General features: G+C 42.2%; 1 protein-coding gene across 5 annotated transcripts in view; it reads left to right on the top strand.

The window, feature by feature from the left end:
* Positions 1 to 18687, top strand: part of ZFAND6 (zinc finger AN1-type containing 6) — an 81357-nt gene that overhangs the window by 10756 nt on the left and 51914 nt on the right. Inside the window, exon 1 of one of the 5 annotated variants that reach the window (XM_075897102.1) lies at positions 2900 to 2971. The exons of 2 other annotated variants lie outside the window; for them this stretch is intronic. The gene's annotated coding sequence lies outside the window, so the exon portion shown is untranslated. Of the gene's footprint in view, positions 1 to 2899; positions 2972 to 3340; positions 3496 to 16444; positions 16542 to 18687 lie in introns of those variants that run through there. 2 more of the 5 variants (XM_075897101.1, XM_006139276.4) reach the window with 2 other exon arrangements.

Genomic DNA, 18687 nt, shown 5'->3' on the forward strand with positions numbered 1-18687 from the left:
GATGCACCCTTATGGTGTTAGTTCCCTTATTGCTTGTTCTAGACTGCAACTCCTTACTGTGTGCGTCCTCAACACATCTCTCACTCTTGCTTTCTCCACAGAGCACGTGCAGGAGTATTCTATACTCTTCGTTTTGAAAATCAAACTTGCTACTTTTACGTCACTATTAAGAAAAATAATTATCCCATCCCAAACTACTTACTTGAAATTTACCATTTCATCTTCAGACTTTTGCTCTTCCTCAGCAATGTTTTAGAGGAAATAGATTTCCACCATTTTTTGCAGTCAAGCCTTTGAACTTTTGTATCCTAATTGGCTGATTTCTGATCCTTTCTTAGTTTTGAGAGTAGAGACCTCACAGATCCCTCCCTTTCCTCATCCTACTTGATTTCAGGGCAGTATGACACTATCCTTCCTTAGTTTCTCCAGGGAGAAAACAGAGGTTTCCTCTCTTGCTTTGGGTCTTCTCTCCTTAATCACACCTTTCCCATTTGTAGTGGACCAAGATTTTTACACCTATCGCCTCCGTTAATATGAGACACTCTCCTTGGATCTCTTCTCTGTGTAACTTCTCCCTTGAGGATAATTCACTGCTAGTTTCAAATGCAGAAACTGTCTATGAAGATGACACACTTAACATCTTCAGTTATCTCCCTATTTTCTATGTCACTTCCTGTGGCTCTCTCAGCTTCTAGTTACATTATAATTTCCTAATTTTGAATGATTCAAGAAGGAAAGTCCACGAGTCTCAAGTTTCTGGCTCCACTGAGTATCACTTCCTTTAACTCATGCATTTCTCCACTGTCAAAACAGTTCTCATTTTCATGTGTTCACACTGAATGCTTGAGCAATCTTCCACACCTGGAAACTCTGCATCCTTTCAGGTTTCAATGAATGCCTACAGCAGCTGTCCAGGTTCATTCACTTCCTGCCTGCATCATCTCCTCCTCCTCCTCCTCCTCTTCAGTATTCTCATTTTCCTGCTGCATGGCCAGCAATGCTGCTGGTTTTGCAAATATAGAAGAATCAGTTATCCGGTTTCTGCAATAGACACAAGCATTCCACTGATGTGTTCAGCATCCATATTTCTGATGGTGAGATGATGAAGAGATTGAAAACATGCACGAAGGAGAATAGATTATTGGATGGCCCAAAGAGAAACATGGGAATTTTAAAAATGGTATGAAAAAGAGAAGATTATGGGACAGAACAGAAGATATGATGGGAACTTGATCCCAAACTGGCCCCATTCCCTAAGAAGTGTGCTGGAATCTCACTATACACCACAACAATTTCCCACAAAGTATGCCAGACAGTGGTGTAATGCCAACCCACAATATCTTTTGCCAGTACAATCTGGCACTGTTAGGTAGCACTGCACTAGCAAAGGCTATCAAATATGAATATACTCTACAGCGATTTTGGCAGACACTTGCCAGCAGACATTTTACCAATAAAACTTTCTATTGTAGATAGACGTGGTTTCAGATACCATGGCCCGAAACCTAGAAGTCATCATTCAGAAGTCATGCTGAACCTCTCCCCCTTTCTGAATCTCCTGTCTTTAAATCTATTATTGAATCATCTGTACTTTTGATTTTATCTCTTGTGAAATCTTGATCTATGTCCTGTTGCAATCCTCTCTTTATGATGTTCCCAAATTCCTATTATCCAAACTGAGAGATTCTAAAATACAACAATGTGGCTAAAATTTCCCTTTGAAAACTGGGAACATATCCTATCCATTTCACCTTCCCTGACTTCTCCATTTCTCAGTCTATTTCAAAATTGTTGTTCCCCCCTTAAAAAGTCTCTGTGGAATCACTTTACCTTATTTTTTCTAATGTATCATCCACCTATTTTCTTTCGTTACCTCCAGTCTTGACCTTTCCCCTCAACTTTCCTCAGCTGAGGTTGCTCTTTTGCTTGTGCTGTTTTATTTATCTGAAATTCTCACCTCTCCTACCTGCCTTCAAGCTATTGAGTCATTCATCCTCTTTAAATCTCATTTTAAAACCTTCCTTTATGCTTTAATTTACAGTTGACTCTGTGTGGTTATATGATGCTGTGAACTGAAGATGCTATATAAAAATCAGTATATAAAAATAAGATGTAGTATATTGTCTGAGTTCTCCATGGGAAAATAAAACTGCTGTGACATATTGTAGAGAACTATAAGATATTCAAAAGCTGGAGCTGACTTTTTATAGGGGACATAAAGTAGCTAAACTAAACTAAAAGCAAGTGACCATGAATGTTTTTGATTAACTGACTGACTTGACTATATACTTTTAGCATCCATAGAACAATAAAAAGGTTGCACTGCAAAATTTATCCCAGTTTAGTAAACCAGAGTCATTCTTGTTTTCTCAGTAAACTCCAAACATCTTCCTATACAGAAGTGAGTAGAGTGGACAGCTGAACAGATTAAACTGTAAAATCTTTGTAGCAGCAGTCAAATAAATAGATAATGAAAGGGGGAAATACTAACAGCTCGTGCTGTTTTCAAGTGAGCAGAATCTTTTAATCAGGGTGACTTCAAAGGGGATGCCACAGGAATGTTCCTCTCTCCCCATAGAGCACTCTGCTGCAAAGTTGTTTGAATATAAGGTTGCATGCGTCAGTGAATTAGTTGTGAAATATTCCTGGAATGGGAAGAAGCCACGCAAAGGTCTTGAAGCTCTGGTCCGAGGTAAATAATACGTCACGAAACATGTAACAAACAATCACACCACCCACGGAAACAGACCTGCCAGGTCTTAATTAATTTGGAAGATGGTTCCAGCCTTTATTTTTGGACCAACATCCCTGGCCCATCTTAAAACAGAATCGCTTGTTTTTAAATCTCCCCCATTTAGATCGCCACTGTGGAAGAAGACAAATATAGAGGGAGAGGAAGGGGATTTGGTGCCCTGCCTGGGGAGTTACTGAACGTTTAATGCATGGGAATGGCTGCGGGGGGAGACGTGAGGTATTTCCCTGGCTTGTGATTACCAATATATTTTTGCTTTGTGTTATGATTCATGTTACAGTTGACACAAAACTGCTTCCTATTTGGCACTGTGCCCCTTGCCTTCTTCCTCCCCCATCCCCTTTCTCCTTCCTTCATTCCTACCCATCAGCGCTACCCCTGCCACCCTTTCCCCGCTCTCCTATCCCACCCTCTTCTCACCACACTTGGCGCTCGCCTCCCTACTCCCCCAAGACTCTGCCACTCCCCCCCCCCCCCCCCCCCAACAGGGTCAGGTAGTTGCTGTCCCTTTAAATCCTCAGTCCAGCGCTGTGGTTCACGTCGCCGCCGTCCCCTGTAATAATTAGTTGCGGGAGCTGGGGCCGCCACCCTCCCTTCCTCCCTGCCGGCTCCGCCAATCAGCGCCCGTCCGCGTCACTCTCAGGGCAACGAAACAGGAAAAAAAAAGTTTAGTAAAGAGCGAGCGAGTGGGGCCAGCGGCGGCGGCCGGGCGGAGTGGGGGCTTCAGCGGGCCCCGGAGCCAGGTGAGAGCGCGGCCGCGAGGCTAGGGAGGCTGCGGGGGGGAGAGTCCCCCCCCCCGGCACTGTGGCAGGGCTCCTTGGAGTGACCGCGGGGGGCGGAGCGAGGGGGGACCCCCCCCACCGCAGAGGGGAGTGACGGGGTCCTGGAATGGGGCGAGGGGCTGTGGGGCCGTGCAGCGGGGGGGACCCCGGGAAAAGTAAAGGGGGCGGCTCTACAGGGGAATATGGGGGTTGTGGGGCCGCACACAGACACAGGAAGTGAGTCAGGTGCCCCCCTGACCGCAGAGGGGAGAGAAAGGGGGGGGCGAAAGGGGAGGCGCCCTGACCGGGGGGGGGGGCGATGTGAGGGGGCGCACTGACCGTAGAAGGGTGAAGTGAGGGGGATCCCTAACCCCAGAGGCGGTGATGGGGGGGGGGGTCCTGGAATGAGGAAGGGGGGAGTTGTGGGGTAAGTGGGGCTCTGCAGTAGGGGGCTCTGGGTAAGGTAAAGGAAGGCTAAGGAGGTGGCCCTACAAAGGAATATGGGGGATGTGGGGCCCCACACACTCACAGGAAGTGAGTCAGGTCCTCTCTGACTGCAGAGGGGAGGGTGTTTGGGGGGCAAATGAGGGGAAGTGCCCTGACCGCAGAGGAGGGTGAGGATGGAGTGATGGGGGTCCTGGAATGAGGAGAGGGGCTGTGGGGTAAGTGGGGCCCTGCATTGGTGGGACCCTGGGAAATGTAAAGGAAGGCTAAGGAGGTGGCCCTACACAGGAATGTGGGGCCACATACACTCACAGGAAGTGAGCCTCACCCAAGGAAGGTGTTGTTGCCCCCAGCCCAAGTGTGTCTGTTTGTGTGTATGAGTCAGGTGAGTGTCCAGGAAGGCGCATCAGGCTGTGTGGCTCAGTGTTTAGGGCTTCCTGTAATATGTGGGGCCTTGAGGGTGGGATGGTGTCCACGAGACTTCAATTCAGACTTGGTCTGTCAGATACAGAGGGCTGAAAGGGTCAAAAATAGAGTTTCTCACAGTGTGTTGTGTTTCATTGGTGAGTTCTCAATGTTTTTGGTTGTTCCTTCTCTTTCCACCCCCAACACTAATAGTGTAAAACCCCAAGGGCAATTGTATAAGGGCAGAAGTTTAGACTAGTGTCCTACAGTGACAATCCCTTATCTCCTTCCCTCATTACTCAAATTGTTTGCAAGTATGTTGGCTTCTTCCCTTGAGATGGCTGAATTTCACAGGTGATGTAATTTCTCAGTTTCATAGTTTTATATCATCTTTCAGAACAAAAGGTGCTCCATAGAGGTGGTCAAAATAGTTTGTCTTGATTAATTTAAACAATACAAGATGCATTTTTTAGAGAGTTTTCATAAAGTAATTTTTCAATTAGCTCTATTGCTATGTAAACAGGGACTGCTGTTTCTATTGAAAGGGTAGGAATTGAATTTTTATGCCTGTGTATGTTTATACAGCAACTAGCACAGTTTAGTTCCAATAGGGATTAAAACCTTAGGATAGTACTAAATATAAATATTTACTACATAGGTGGCTACAGTCCTGTATACCTGGCTGTTTGGGAGCACATGGATCAATTTTGCTTCCTGAATAATCTAAATTGTGGTACGAAGCTCTTACTTGAACCAGTATGTGTGGTTGATATGGGATTTTATTTTAAAATACTAATTTTTTCCCCCTAGACCCTACAGTTGTGAAAACAACCTTCCAAATGTAACTTTGATGCAGTTACATCTCTTTCTAGTCTTGGGGAAAAACCTGAAATATTGGGTCTCAGTGGTATGAACATCCTCTTTGTCTCACTGGGTTGTTAACTCTGAAAGAATGACTGCCAAAGGTCAGCATTAATTATCTCACTGATCTTTTTTACAAAAGCATACAGCAAATGTATTTATGTAGTGGCTGATAGTCATCAGGATTGGCAGTGGCAGCAGCAGCTGCACTTCTTTTTCACAGAGTTTAAAAAAGTACACTACTGCATGTCTTGTATTGTAGTCCTTTCTCTGACTCTTCAGTCACAGAACAAGTCCAGATAAAATCTGTGCCCAAAATGCATGAGGGGGGAGGGAACAAGCTGGTGAGGATCTATTCTCAATTATTGTTAAAATTCCGCTCCCATCACAATAATGAGGGTAGTATATATCCCTGACCTTTAATGCTGATATTCAGTCCTCTCCATTTCATCCAATTATTCCTTGTTTGAGCCCTTTGGTTCCACCTTAAATAATTCCTTTGTTAGTATATTTACACTCTTCTTGAGTTCCAAATGGTTAAGCATATCAAAAAAGATATAATGGCATTGGAAAAGGTTCACAAAGGCCAAAAAAGGATCAGGGGTTTGGAATGGGTGCCATCTGAAGAGAGATTAAAAAGACTGGAACTTTTCATTTTAGAAAAGAGGAAACTAAGAGTGGGATATGATAGAGGTCTATAAAATCATGACAGGTACTGAGAGAGTAAATAAGGAAAAGTTATGGGAACACGTAAATAACATAAGAACTAGGCATCACCAAACAAAATTAATATGTAGCAAGTTTGAAACAAACAAAAGGAAGTTTTTCTTCACCCAGCACACACTGAACCTGTGAAACTCCTTGCCAGAGGATGTTGTGAAGACCAGGACTTTAAGGGTACATCTACTCAGCAGTGTTATTTCAAAATAACTGATGTTATTTTGAAATAACATAGTCTGCATCTACACTAGAAGCAGTTATTTTGACATAATACCAAAAGAATGTCGAGCTTCTTTCTTCAACTTTGGTAACCCTCTTTTTACGAGGAGTAAGGGAAGTCAGAGGAAGAGTGCTCTTTCTCAGCCTTCCTGCTTTGTACACAGCGCCAAAAGCTAAAATAAGCTATTTTAACTTAAGCTATGCAATTGATGAAGCTCAAGTTGCATAGCTTATTTCGGCTTTAGCCCTTCTGTGTAGACATACCCTAACAGGATTCAAAAAAGAACTAATTAGTTCATGGAGATTAGGTCCATCAATACTTATTGACCAGGATGGATAGGATTGGTGTCCCTGGCTTCTGTGTGGCAGAGGCTGGAAATGGATGACAGGGGAGGGATCGCTGTTCTGTTAATTTCATCTAGGGCATTGGCCACTGTTGGGAGACAGGATGCTGAGCTGGATGGACCTTTCGTCTGACCCAGTATGGCCGTTCTTGTGTTCTTATCCTTTCCCTCAGATGAGCAGCAGTTGTACGTACAGTACAAATCTCACCCCCTCTCCACTGCCGCCCAGGGGGTGCCGGATTATCGTATATGCCGGAGTATTGGGAGGTACTCCAGCAGGGTGCTGTGACGGGTCTGCCGGGATCCGCACTGCGTGGGGGGGTCGGTGGGGAACAGCATGGAGAGGGGTGAACCCTCCGCCATGTTCCTGGGAGGGGGTGGAAACCCCATGCAGCTGGCTTGCAAGCGGTGGCGGCGGAGAGGGGGCGAGAAGCAGGCAGCTGTTTAAGGCGGGCGGGATCAGGGGGTTGGCAGGGAACGCTGCCTGCCTCTCGCTCCCTCACCGCCACCGCCGCTTATAAGCTGGAGGGTGAGTTTCCCCGCTTGCAAGCCGGCTGGGTGGGGCTTCCACCGCCTTCCCACAACACGGCAGAGGGTTCGCCTCCTCCCCCCCCGCCTGCCTGCCTGCCTGCCTGAAACAGCTGCCTGCCCCTTGCCCCCTCTCCACCGCCGCCTCTGGGCAGCTCCAATTGTCCGGCTGGCTGGAGCACTTCCGGGTTCCAGTTGGTTCCGGACTGTCAGGAGTGTCGGACCACTGGATGCCGGACAATTGGAGCTTTACTGTATATAGTTCTGTACCTTTTTTCCCAATCTCTTAACCATTCCCTCTCCTTGATAATTTTTATTGCTGATCTTTGAATTCTCTTTAATCTATTGATATCTTTCTGGTAGTGATGTCCATGGAAATGTTCTTTGCATTAGATAGGGTTTCCAGTGTGTCATAAAGAAGGGGATAGTCCCGTCTCTCTTGTTCATGTGATGCCTTTTTGTTCTGCCTGAAATGTCACTCTGTGGTGTCTGTGTAGCTTCTTTTTTCACTGACATACAGCAGCAAGTTTATATCCAATTTGATACACACTACTACTCCTCTATCACTTTTGACGTGAGTGCTTTTCAAGTGTCTCCTTCATCACTGAATAGTTGTGATTATTTATTTATTTATTTTTTACTCCAGCTTTCATTACTTAGAGAAATCATTCTCAGGAAATAGTTTGGATTCCTTGTGCCTTCAGGTCTCTTTGTAGTGTTTTTGTAGTGTAGTGCTTCATAAGCAATTAGTTTGGTACATATAGAAAGCGGCTTCTAGTTTGGCATGTTGTTTTGCTCTCAACTCAAATGACATATATTTGAAAATATGAAAACTTACAGTAGTTATAAATTCAACATCTGAAATTGAACAAAATAATATACAAATAACTTTAAAAAGACTGTAGTAAGTTATCAGAAGAGGACAGAAATATTAACACACGCTACTGAGAAGTTACTATGGTTACTGATTAGGGTACCTCCTGTTCCTGTGAAAATGTGTGCCTTTTCTCAGCAACTTATATTAATCACTTCTCTTTAAAGAATTGTAAGAACACTTGTTAGCTAATTGGGATAAAGCTGTGCACTAGCTCTTGAGTAGCCTTTCTGAATCCTGTGTTAAACAAATTTTGGCTTGTTCTATACAGGCTTACTGGACACACTTACTTTGGTGTAGAGAAAAGGGCAAACATTGATTATATACATACTCTAAGGCCATTGAATTGAGCATGCTCAATCCTGCTGTAGGATACTGCTGTCCCACCTGAGAGAGATGGCTGTTGTCGCAAGAAATGGTCTGGATTCTTCCACAGGGGCTGTAGCCAAAAGGTCTGTGTTATGTCTACCACCAGGACTTTCACCTGAATCGTTCTGTAATAGTCACTACTCTTTTCTTTGATACCATAATCCTTTGGAGTGTTTGAGGCTTTATGAAGCTACAGTTGTCAGGAAGATGTAGCCAATATTCAACTGTTTACCCTTCACAAAATCTGTCACCCAGATAGCCACTTTCTAACCTAGATGCTGGGCTGTTGCTACTCTGTACTGTTTTATGCTTCAAGGCAGAAAGAAGCCCTTTGAGATGCTTTCTGCCATGCTGATAGTTTTGGACTGTTGGAGACCTGCCTATTGCATCAGTCACAAAAACACATTTGATCTTCTGTAGCTAGAAGATCTGAGGCCTGGCCTTGGTCTTATGTACTTTTGTTATTTCCAGACTTAATATTGAATAGCTAAGGTCATCTTGGATTGAAAACACCAAGAAAAGCACTAGAAAGATTGGAAGGTTACCTGGAGCACATCTGTATACTGCTCATTCTGATGGCTTCCTGCTGAACAAATAGCTTCAAGGTCTTGATTCTAATCCTTTGGTTTTACACTAGAATACCTGAAGTATTGCTTAACCATCCAGGTGCTTGTCTGCCACTGACAGTTTTGCTCCTTTTGAATAATGGAATTGTATACCACTAAGGAGAAGCTTCACATGGGAGAGTCATGGAATTTACTCCCACAGGATCAGAGGATGAGTTCAAAACTAACTTCAAAACTTTCAGCTGAAAATGCAAATCTTTATTCTTTGATCTTTCCACACAGCAACTCATAACCTACTAGCATATCTACAAAATGCAATCTCATGCAACTAACTCATGCCAGGGAGAAACTGGTATAAATAGAATATATCTGTGATGTAAATCAGTCTCTCCTTTGAGGATGGTACCCAGATACCATGCCTATCACCATACTTTAAGAACGTTAACAGAATAATGTTTGGCATATACCTTTGAAACAGTGATTTACGTGTTCATGTAGTTGTGGCACTAGTGTACACGTAATTTTGAGAAAATGTCTCTTTTTATTGAATTTAATGCATTGAGAGAGAATCTAGTCATAGGCTTACTGTTTTCAAAATTATTAAGAATAGTAAACTTTTTGAATATAGCATCTTCAGAAGCATAATTGCTAGTTGTGTAAATATTCACAGATTTGCCTTGGATGGGAAAGAATGACAAGCTAAATATCTACCTTTTAATCTTAAGTGTTAGTACTAGTTAGCAGTGGAGAGCAAGTTAAAAGATAGAGCTGCATTTCTTAAACACCCTCCTCCCCCGCTCCACACGCACACACCCATAACAGTACAGACATATTGAAGACCTTTTTCCACTGTGCAGGTAAAGAACATGAAAGCTGTGGTTTCTTATATTGCTTTGTCACTTATTAGCTTTGGAAATCTAAAGGTAAATATTATGTATTTCCTAAGACTCCTTCACAACTGGCACCAACTTTTGGCAGGCTTTTGTGTTTCACACATGTACTGTATGTAGGAAACAGGACTGAGACTTACATGTTTTACATAGATCACTGAACAAGGATCAGAGGGCCGCTTTTGATCACTACTTTTTTGTTCTGTTTTAATCTGGTGATTTAAATGTAAAACAGACAGCTCTTCTTTTCCTGAGGCCAAGTCTACATTGGCACTTTACAGCGTTCTAACTTTCTGGCTCATGGGTGTGAAAAAACGCAACAAGGAACAGTGTTCCTAGTGCTGCTAGCAACTCCCCTCGCAGAGGTGGTTTTCATAGAGCGCTGAGAGAACTCTCTCTCCTCACTTGTGCCGTGGACACTTTCAGTTTAAAATGCTGCCGTGCTTTAAACTGTTAAGTGTAGAGAAAATCTGAGTTAAGCCTCACTAACTTCCTGTATCTTATGTTCTTAATATTGCAGGAGAAATGGACTTCTGGGGTTTCTACAATTAACATAATGAAATGATACTAAGGGCGCATCAACACTGCACCCGTAGCTCGAAATAAGCTACACAATTTGAGCTATGCAAACTGTGTAGTTTATTTCGAATTAATTTCGAAATAGCATATTTCAAAATTTGTCACTGTCTACACAGCACTTATTTCAAAATAAATTGCTATTCTGAAACATCTCTTACACCTGATGAAATGAGGTTCACAAGAATGTCAGAATGTCACGCCCATTATATTTTGAAATAATGGGCACACTTAAAAGATGTGGACTAGCTATTTTAGGATACCTCTGGTATTCCAAAATAGCACTGCATTGTAGACATAACCTAAGGACCTTCCTTTCTTATTCCTTTTTCCAGTGCAAGTTAAAGCAGCAGCTAGGATGACCAGGTGTCTCTTTCGACCAGAACACCCAGTCAAAAAGGGATCCTTGTGGTTCCAGTTAGCACTGCTGACTATCTGGCAGTCAGTGCAGCATAGTGTGGTGGCAGGTTCCTTGCTAGCCTCCACATCATGCAGCTCCTGGGAAGCCTGTGTAGGGCAGCCAGGGGACTCTGCATGCTGTCCCTGCTCCAAGTACCACCCCTGCCACTCCCATTCACCAGGTTCTGCAGCCAATGGGAGCTGCAGGAGCAGTGACTGCAGACAGGACAATGTGGGAACATGCCACTGATTCTGGGAGCTGCTTAGAGTAAGTGCTGCCTGGAGCTTGCACCCCTGAGCCTCTGTCCCTGCCCTGATTTCCCCCTCCCATTCTCTGAACCATTTAATCCTTCACAGGAGTAGCCGAGTTAGTCTGTACAGGATAAACTTAAAAAACAACGTAGTCTGGTAACACTTTAAAGACTAACAAAACATGTAGATGGTATTATGAGCTTTTGTGGGCACTGCCCTGGAGTCCTCTCCTACACCTGAACCCTCTCATCTCTGGCCCCACATTAGATCCCACACACCCAGTTGAAGCTCTTCCCTCTCCCACCCCACACCCAACTCCTTGCACCAGCCCAGAACTCCCTTCTGAATTCCTCATCCCCAGCCCCACCCCATAGCCCACACTTCCAGCTGGAGCCCCCACCCCTGAGTGAGTTAGTGAGGGAGAAGAGAGTAAGCCATGGGCATGGGGTGGAAAGTGCAGGGGCATGGATGGCCTTGGAGAAGGAGTGAGACATGGGCAAGGACTCAGAGGAGGGGTGATATGGGGGCAGGCTAAGAGTGTTTGGTTTTGTGTGATTGAAAGTTTGCAACCTTATTAGCAGCTAAAATCTGAATTTGTCTTTAAGGCTGCTCTTGCTGAGAGCTTCCCTAATTAAGTAGCACATTGCAACTACATTGATCACATCGGTTTCACTCTGCGGTCTTGTGAATGTTACAAGAGCAGCAGAGGCAGAACTTCCCTTCTCAGTTTGAAATAAAGTGGATTTCTCCATATTCTGATCCAGAAAAATATAGGATACTAGCAGGTGAGGCCCGTCATCGACTGGGTAAAGTCATTTTGTGTAGATTACACTTATAGGAAAGCTCAAGAAATTAAATATAGGGAACAATTTTTTTATTCATGTGCTTGCAAAAGGGAAGTAAAAAACAGTTTTTAAAAATTGTAGGATTTCAACTTAAAAATGTATCATTTTATTGAATAATGATAATACATAGTAAATTTGAATCAAACTCCAAAAGCTTCCATAACTCTTTCCATAACTAATTTGAATTTTGTTATTTGTAACAGTAAAAATGTTCTTTACACTAAAGTGAGAGTGAATAAGTGACTCGGTAGTAATTTGGTTAGACATTTTTATGAACTCTAATCATAATAGTCATGGCTTTTTTTCTGATGAAAAATAAAAATAATTATTTAAACCTTTCACCCAGCATATTCTGGTGTGTTTAAAAAAAAAAAAAAAAAGTAGTGTATTCAGCTAATTTAAGTGGCAGGATTACTTATGCAAAATTTGGTATCTGTAGGTAATCGCACAAATAAATCCACCAACAAACAAACTCTTCAAAATATATAATAGATTTGTGCAGAAATTCAGTCTATGCAATTTGTGTCACTTGTGCTCGTTTTCAACAGTCCTGTTTGTGGTTGTCTTTGAAGCTGGACAGGGAAGGACTTGAGCAACAAAATTCCAACCTGAATTTCTAACCTGTGAATTCAGCTGTGTTTGTTTACACATGAAATAATAGATAAGAATCCAAGCCACTTGTATCCTTTTAATATCACTTTTTTGATTTGGGGGTCTGTTTACTTCACAAGGGCAGCAAAATAATCTCTGCCCTACGTAGAGTAGGGAATCCTTGGACAAAATTTCCCCTCTGTGGTGCGATGTTCTGTTGTTTGAATGGTACAGTTCACCTGGTGGCGGCTACATTTCTGTGGTGAAGGCTAGGTACAGAGCTTTAAAGCACTCTGGGGTTCGTCAGGGGGGAAAAACGGTACTACAGGCTGTACATACTATAAGGTTACATATGTAAGCAACAAAACAGCTTTTGGGGGCAAACGATGTTGCCTTTCCAGGACAGGGTTGTTTTGATCTTAAGATTTTGTGACTACAGCTGTTTTTTTTTCATAGGGCTTCAAATTCATGCACTCCAAACTGAAAGTTAGAAATTTTTCCTAGGTATCATTGAGATACGTATACATGAGTAAGATCTGTAAAGGTAAGATGTAATTTGCTAGAACTGTGTTCTTGTCATTGATTGCTTAGATTGTGGCACTTTTGATGATTTCATGTGGTCTCTTGCAATACAGTTGTGAAACTGTATGGTGTGGATCTGATTAGCTTCATTCTTAAAATTTTTGTTCATTTAAAGTACTGATTCCTTGCAAAGCATTTTGGGATTAGACCTCTGGACTGACTTTTTCTGCTTATGTATTAGGTACTATGATATGTTGTGCAGCTGTGGAGCTTTCTTAAATTAGCCCTTGACACTCTTTTTTTTTTTTTTTAAGCAATTTTTTCTAGAAAGTAATGCATGCATTTAAAATTCAGTCTAGTATTTTGCTGTAAATATTCCCCTGGCATGTGAGTAATTATTAATAGCAAAATACTAAGTTTTGTACTAGGGATGTTAGCGACTAGTTGACTATCCAATAAGCAAATGCTTATCTGATAGTCGAGTAGCCACTCGACTAGTCACTCCTTCTTCTCTCCCCCTTGCTGTCTTTTTCAGAGAGAGGCAGCAAGGGGAGAGGAGGAGCAGGAGCTGGTGCTGGGGGAAACCAGCTTTAAGCTGGTTTCTCTTTTTAAGCACCATCTCTGCAAGGGGCAGGGGAGGCAGAGGTACAGCAGGGAACAGTGACAGTGGGGACTACTTCAGTCCCTGCTGGCACCAGTTCCCTCTGCTGGCGCTTCTGCTTTTGAAATGCAGAAGAGCCCCGAGGGCTCTTGTACTTTTCAAAAGAAGTACTGCAGGGAGCTCTCTGCGTCCCAGTGCTCTCTGCGGCACCCCCCCCCCCCCATTGCTCCCCCGCTGTCTCTGAGAGGTAGCAAGGCAGGGGCAGGAGCTGGTGCTGTGGGGAGCCATCTTAAAAGCTGGTTCCCTCCAGCACTGTCGCTGAGGTGCCACCTGACCCCCTCCCTGCTGCCTCTATCAGAGGCAGCAGGGGAGGATAGGGGGCGCTGCTTGGAAGCAGCCTCTGTCTGCAGGCTGGGGCTGCTGAACTCAGCATGAGTTGTGCTGATCGCTGCGCCTCTGCATCTTAAATGTGGAAAGAGCCCAGTGGCTCTTACTACATTTAAAATGCAGAGCAGCGACACAGGTGGCTCTGGAGCCAGCTCCTGGAGCTACCTCCGATGCAGCTGTGCACAATAGCTCTTTTCGACTAATTGTATAGTCGATACAACTTACATCGACTATATGATTAGCCAGATAATCACATTTTAACTTCCTAATTTTGTACTCTTGATCTACAATCTACCTATATGTTTTAAAAATGGGCATTACTTTCTGTCCGTCCGTGAGTCCGTTTGTTCAAGAACTCCTAAATGGTAAGCGCTAGCACTACCAAATTTGGTATGTAGTTTCCTGTTCAACTTTAAAGCAAGGTCAGGGTTTGGTTGTACCCCCACTGCAAGGAGACTGGAGGTGGCTCTGGGAACCTAGCCACTACCACAAAGAGGGGGCTACCAAGAAGGCTGGGAACTGTGGTCCACCTCTCTCCCCATGAAGATACACCAAGGGGGCCAGGCAGCCCAGTCCCTGACACCCCCTCTCTCACCAGCTGGCCAGGGGGGGTTTGGCAGTGCATCTGCTGCCTTCCCCCCCACTGCCTGGAGGAGTCCCCAGGGCGGCGCGACCCCAGCCCCCTGAGGAGAAGCTGCTGCTGGAGCAGTGCCACCCTTGCCATCACGGGTGGCCCCAGTTAAGTCCCCTATGACCTTAGAGACCCGTGGCATGCCCCTGCCCTGAATACTGCACACACTCCTGGCCTGACTCCTGGGTCCACCAGCCCCTTCTGCCCAGCAGCCTGAGTGCACTCCCCAAATCCTGGGTCCACCAGCCCCCTCTACCCAGCAGCCTGAGTGCCCTCCCCAAAACCTCCCAGCCCCCTGCCCTGACTGCTGCATTCCCATCCCTACCCTGAGCCCCCACAAGGAGCCGGGCAATGTTTGGTAAATCCTCTAGTAGCAAAATAGTTTAGAAGGGCCCATTGCTCTACAAATATTATCTTTGAGATTGTGTTTAAAACAGTTATTCCCCAATACTGTTGAAATTGGTGCCCATTATACAGTATAGCCTAGTCCTTAATAATTTCAGAAATAAAGTTACTGCAATGGGATTTTGAGGAAAAGGGTGAAAATCAGAAGGCTGGGAATAAGTTGTTCTCCTTGGAGATATTTGTTTTCCTTCTCCTGTCTCTCTCCTCTAATGTCTCAGCTATTAAAAACAAAAACAATATCTCCTCCCCCCCCCCCCCCAACAACACAAAGTACAAATGTGCAGATAATTCACATTTTGTACTATCCTGGGGATAGTTTGAAATTGATGAAATATTAAACCCTTGAAAATCTTGAATGTAATAAAACACTGAGCAAATTGTTATGGCACTAAGATACTTTAATGTGGGGGATGTCTTGTTCATCTGTCAAGTCTGCAGATTACAGCATTTTCTGGGTTGAGTCAGGGAGAGGTTTTCCTGAAGTGATCTGTGCATTTGTGAGAGATGATGCCAGATACCTGTTTGTTCTGCGTAACTTTTCCTCCCTTAATTTCAGGCTTTTTGGGTAGGTAGACTTTGCTGCCAGGTGGGAAGGAGAATGTTGAGATTTGATATAAAACATTGAAGGTTTGTGATATACAATTGCTAAGAGTAAAAATCTGCTGAATGGAATATTTAGTCGTCATTAGATTTGATTATCATATCTAATTATTACAATTATTTTAAAAAATACATTTAAATAGTGTCAGACAAAGATTTAATCAGCAAAAAATAAAAACCACTGACTGTTTCTGGCACAGTCAGAGAAGATGCAGATATTAGCTTCCATAGGATGGAAAACACTTTTGCTGAGTCATGTCTTAAATTAGCAGAAGACAACAGGTTGAAACAAGTGACTGACTCTTCATATTTTCAGGCTTGGACTACTAAATATCTTAAACGTTATGTAGCATATGCATAATTTTTTCAGTTCATTGTGTCTTAAAATAGTGAATTTGTTCTTAAAATTTAATTCAAGATTCATCCTATAATTAAAAACCAAGCAGGAGTTAAGCTTTATATAAATAAAATTCTTTACATTTTACTTCATGAAGTAATACAGTACATCTAGTTTAATAGGCTGATCATATTTGTCAAAGTATATGTTCTTTAACATCACCTTTATGTTTCTGGACAAAACCCTATGAATCCATGTAGTTTTGAGTGCTATGTTCAACTTCTGGAGTAGCAAAGTGTAGGCTTGCCTTGTTCAGTTTTATGTAGTGTTAATTGGTATCAGGCTCGTCAAAATAATATAATAAATGCTGTAGTTTGGCACAGTTAAAGGCTTGTACGCTGTTTCTTTAAGAAACCAGCTTGTCCAGGGTGTTTTAATCAGTGTAAGGTAACCTGCTAGCAAGGAAAAGTTCTTTAAATAATGGATATTATGTTTCACCAATCAGAGAGAGTAGTTTTACTGAAAGGGTGGAGTTTTTTCCATGTCAACCAGTAGTACTGAAGAAGGTGGGGCTTTCTGGTCAGGGTAGGTTGCTCAGGAGTACAGCTTCAAGTGAAGTTAATCTGGGGTGAAGCAAACAGAAAATTGTGCAGATTTTCTTGGTAGGATTTTTTTTTTATCATCTTGTATTTCTTCATTTTACCATCTAAGGCACTTATGTTTATGTGTGTGCCAAATTTCGTGTTTGTTTTTGTTTTCCAGTGCTGGCAGAATATTAAAATATATGTGGGGAAGCAGAACAAAAGGGCTCTTTGGGCAGGAAATAAGCTGTTGAGATGCAAACTTGATTTTGAGTTTCTTCTCTCATTTACTGCTAGTTTAAAATTGGGGATTTTTTTGAAAAGTCAAGTTGTACAACAGTATTTTACCTAGTTGTATTCATTGTAAAAAAAAAAAAATCGAGGATTATGCTGCTGTTTTCTATAATGTTGTGTAACTCCAAAAGAGCTTTAACTCTTAACTTCTCTGGCTCTTTGATTTGAACTAACTAAATGTGACAGTTTCTACTAGATTATACAATGATAACATTTATTTAAGTCGCCTGCCTTTGTTTTAAGTCATGTCCATGATTATATTGCTTAAGATTGACTATTTTTTAATGTTATACTGTTCTTAAAAAGGAAAAGAACACTTGCATAGATTTTGGTTTATTTGGAACAGTGTATGCAAATAGAACACATTAAATCTAGCTCTTTCAGCTTAAGTCCCCCCCCTTAATACAACTTTCTACAATATCAAGCACCGTCAGTGCTCTGATTTTTAAAAGGGGGGAGGAAATTAATTTCCTTTTGCGCTTTGTTGCACTCACTGCCCTTCCATCAGAAGATGGGGTGGCTTTGAAAAGCAATCAATTTCACCCCCTTCTCCCACCCCGCACCCCAAAATCTTATGTATTGAACATAGTGTGCTGGTTACTGGTTGTTTTGGAGCACCATATTTTGTCCTTTCTGGCTTCATATTTAGTGATGAATTTTTAGTAATATCTTTTCTCGGTGTCCTAGGGTCTTCAGGCTTGGAACCTGCTATAAATTAATATTACAGAGTGGAGTTTGTCTAGTATTGTGAAGTGTTTAATGTGATTCCTTTGCATTCCTATATCGAGATCAGGTAGTGTCCAGGTGCTTGGTTCAAATGTAAGGAAGGCATACTTGCGTTTTGGGGTGGAGGGGTAAGCCTTTTCTATTTTTCTCCCCTTCCTTCACAAAATAGTGTCTGTATATGCACGTATGCATACATACACATTTGTATTCATTTTATACATACCTTCTACTGGGTATCTAAGAAATACTATGTTCTCGGACATTGTTTAACTTCAATACTTAAATGCCAAGTTGATGAATGCATTACATAGAGCTAAGCTATGGCAGTACTTGGAAGTTTGAGAAATACAAAAAGAGACATGAAAATCAAACCAGAATCTTCCAGGTGACCGTGCAAAGCATTTCACTGGATAGTTAGACTTTGTCCACATAATACACTTCAGACACTTACAATTTTCCATTATTTTTCTTTTCCAAATAATATGAATTATAAATTTGGTTTTATTTTTGTCTACGAACACACTAATATAAGGAGCACCTTGGACTTGGTTTAGTATTTTACAGTATTACGTGTTCTGATTTTACTATGGCATAATTTAATTCAGGTTCTAAAATTTTTTGGAAATGTTTTACTACTAGTCAGTATTACAAACTCTGCAACCATCAAACTGTGGAAATATTTTTAATATTCACCAGTAGCGCTACCGGCCACTCTAACTGCCTTTAGGCCAGATGGCTCTTGTTTAAATTGCTCTTCTTTAATTACAAGAAGAAAGAGTACTTACTCAATTTTTGTGAGAGTGCAAAGTATCACAAATCTTTCAACTAAAGTTAGGCCTTAATTGAGTGACCAGAGTTCATGTCGCAAATAAAAACACAAAAGAAAAATAAACTAAAGGCATATACTTATGTCCAGTAAGCATGTTAAATGTATACAAGCAAAGTCATGCATATTTGTGTAGTATTAAATACTAATTATACAGAATGCTGACATTTTGGCAGACTTTTGTAGTTGAATTTATTTCAAACCAGTCAGTGAATGAAGTACCCATTTTTTTACTTGTACATTATCTACCTACGTAGTAAATATTGAACCAGCAATTTTCCTGACACATTCAGCTTTCAGAAGTGACCTGTTCAAGTCTTCATCTCCATGTATATAGTTCTGATTGGCCTTAAAGGGAAAGAACAAATGTATCCCTTTGTT

This window comes from Pelodiscus sinensis, chromosome 14, assembly GCF_049634645.1.
Source record: "Pelodiscus sinensis isolate JC-2024 chromosome 14, ASM4963464v1, whole genome shotgun sequence".
NCBI classification, from domain to species: Eukaryota; Metazoa; Chordata; order Testudines; family Trionychidae; genus Pelodiscus; species Pelodiscus sinensis.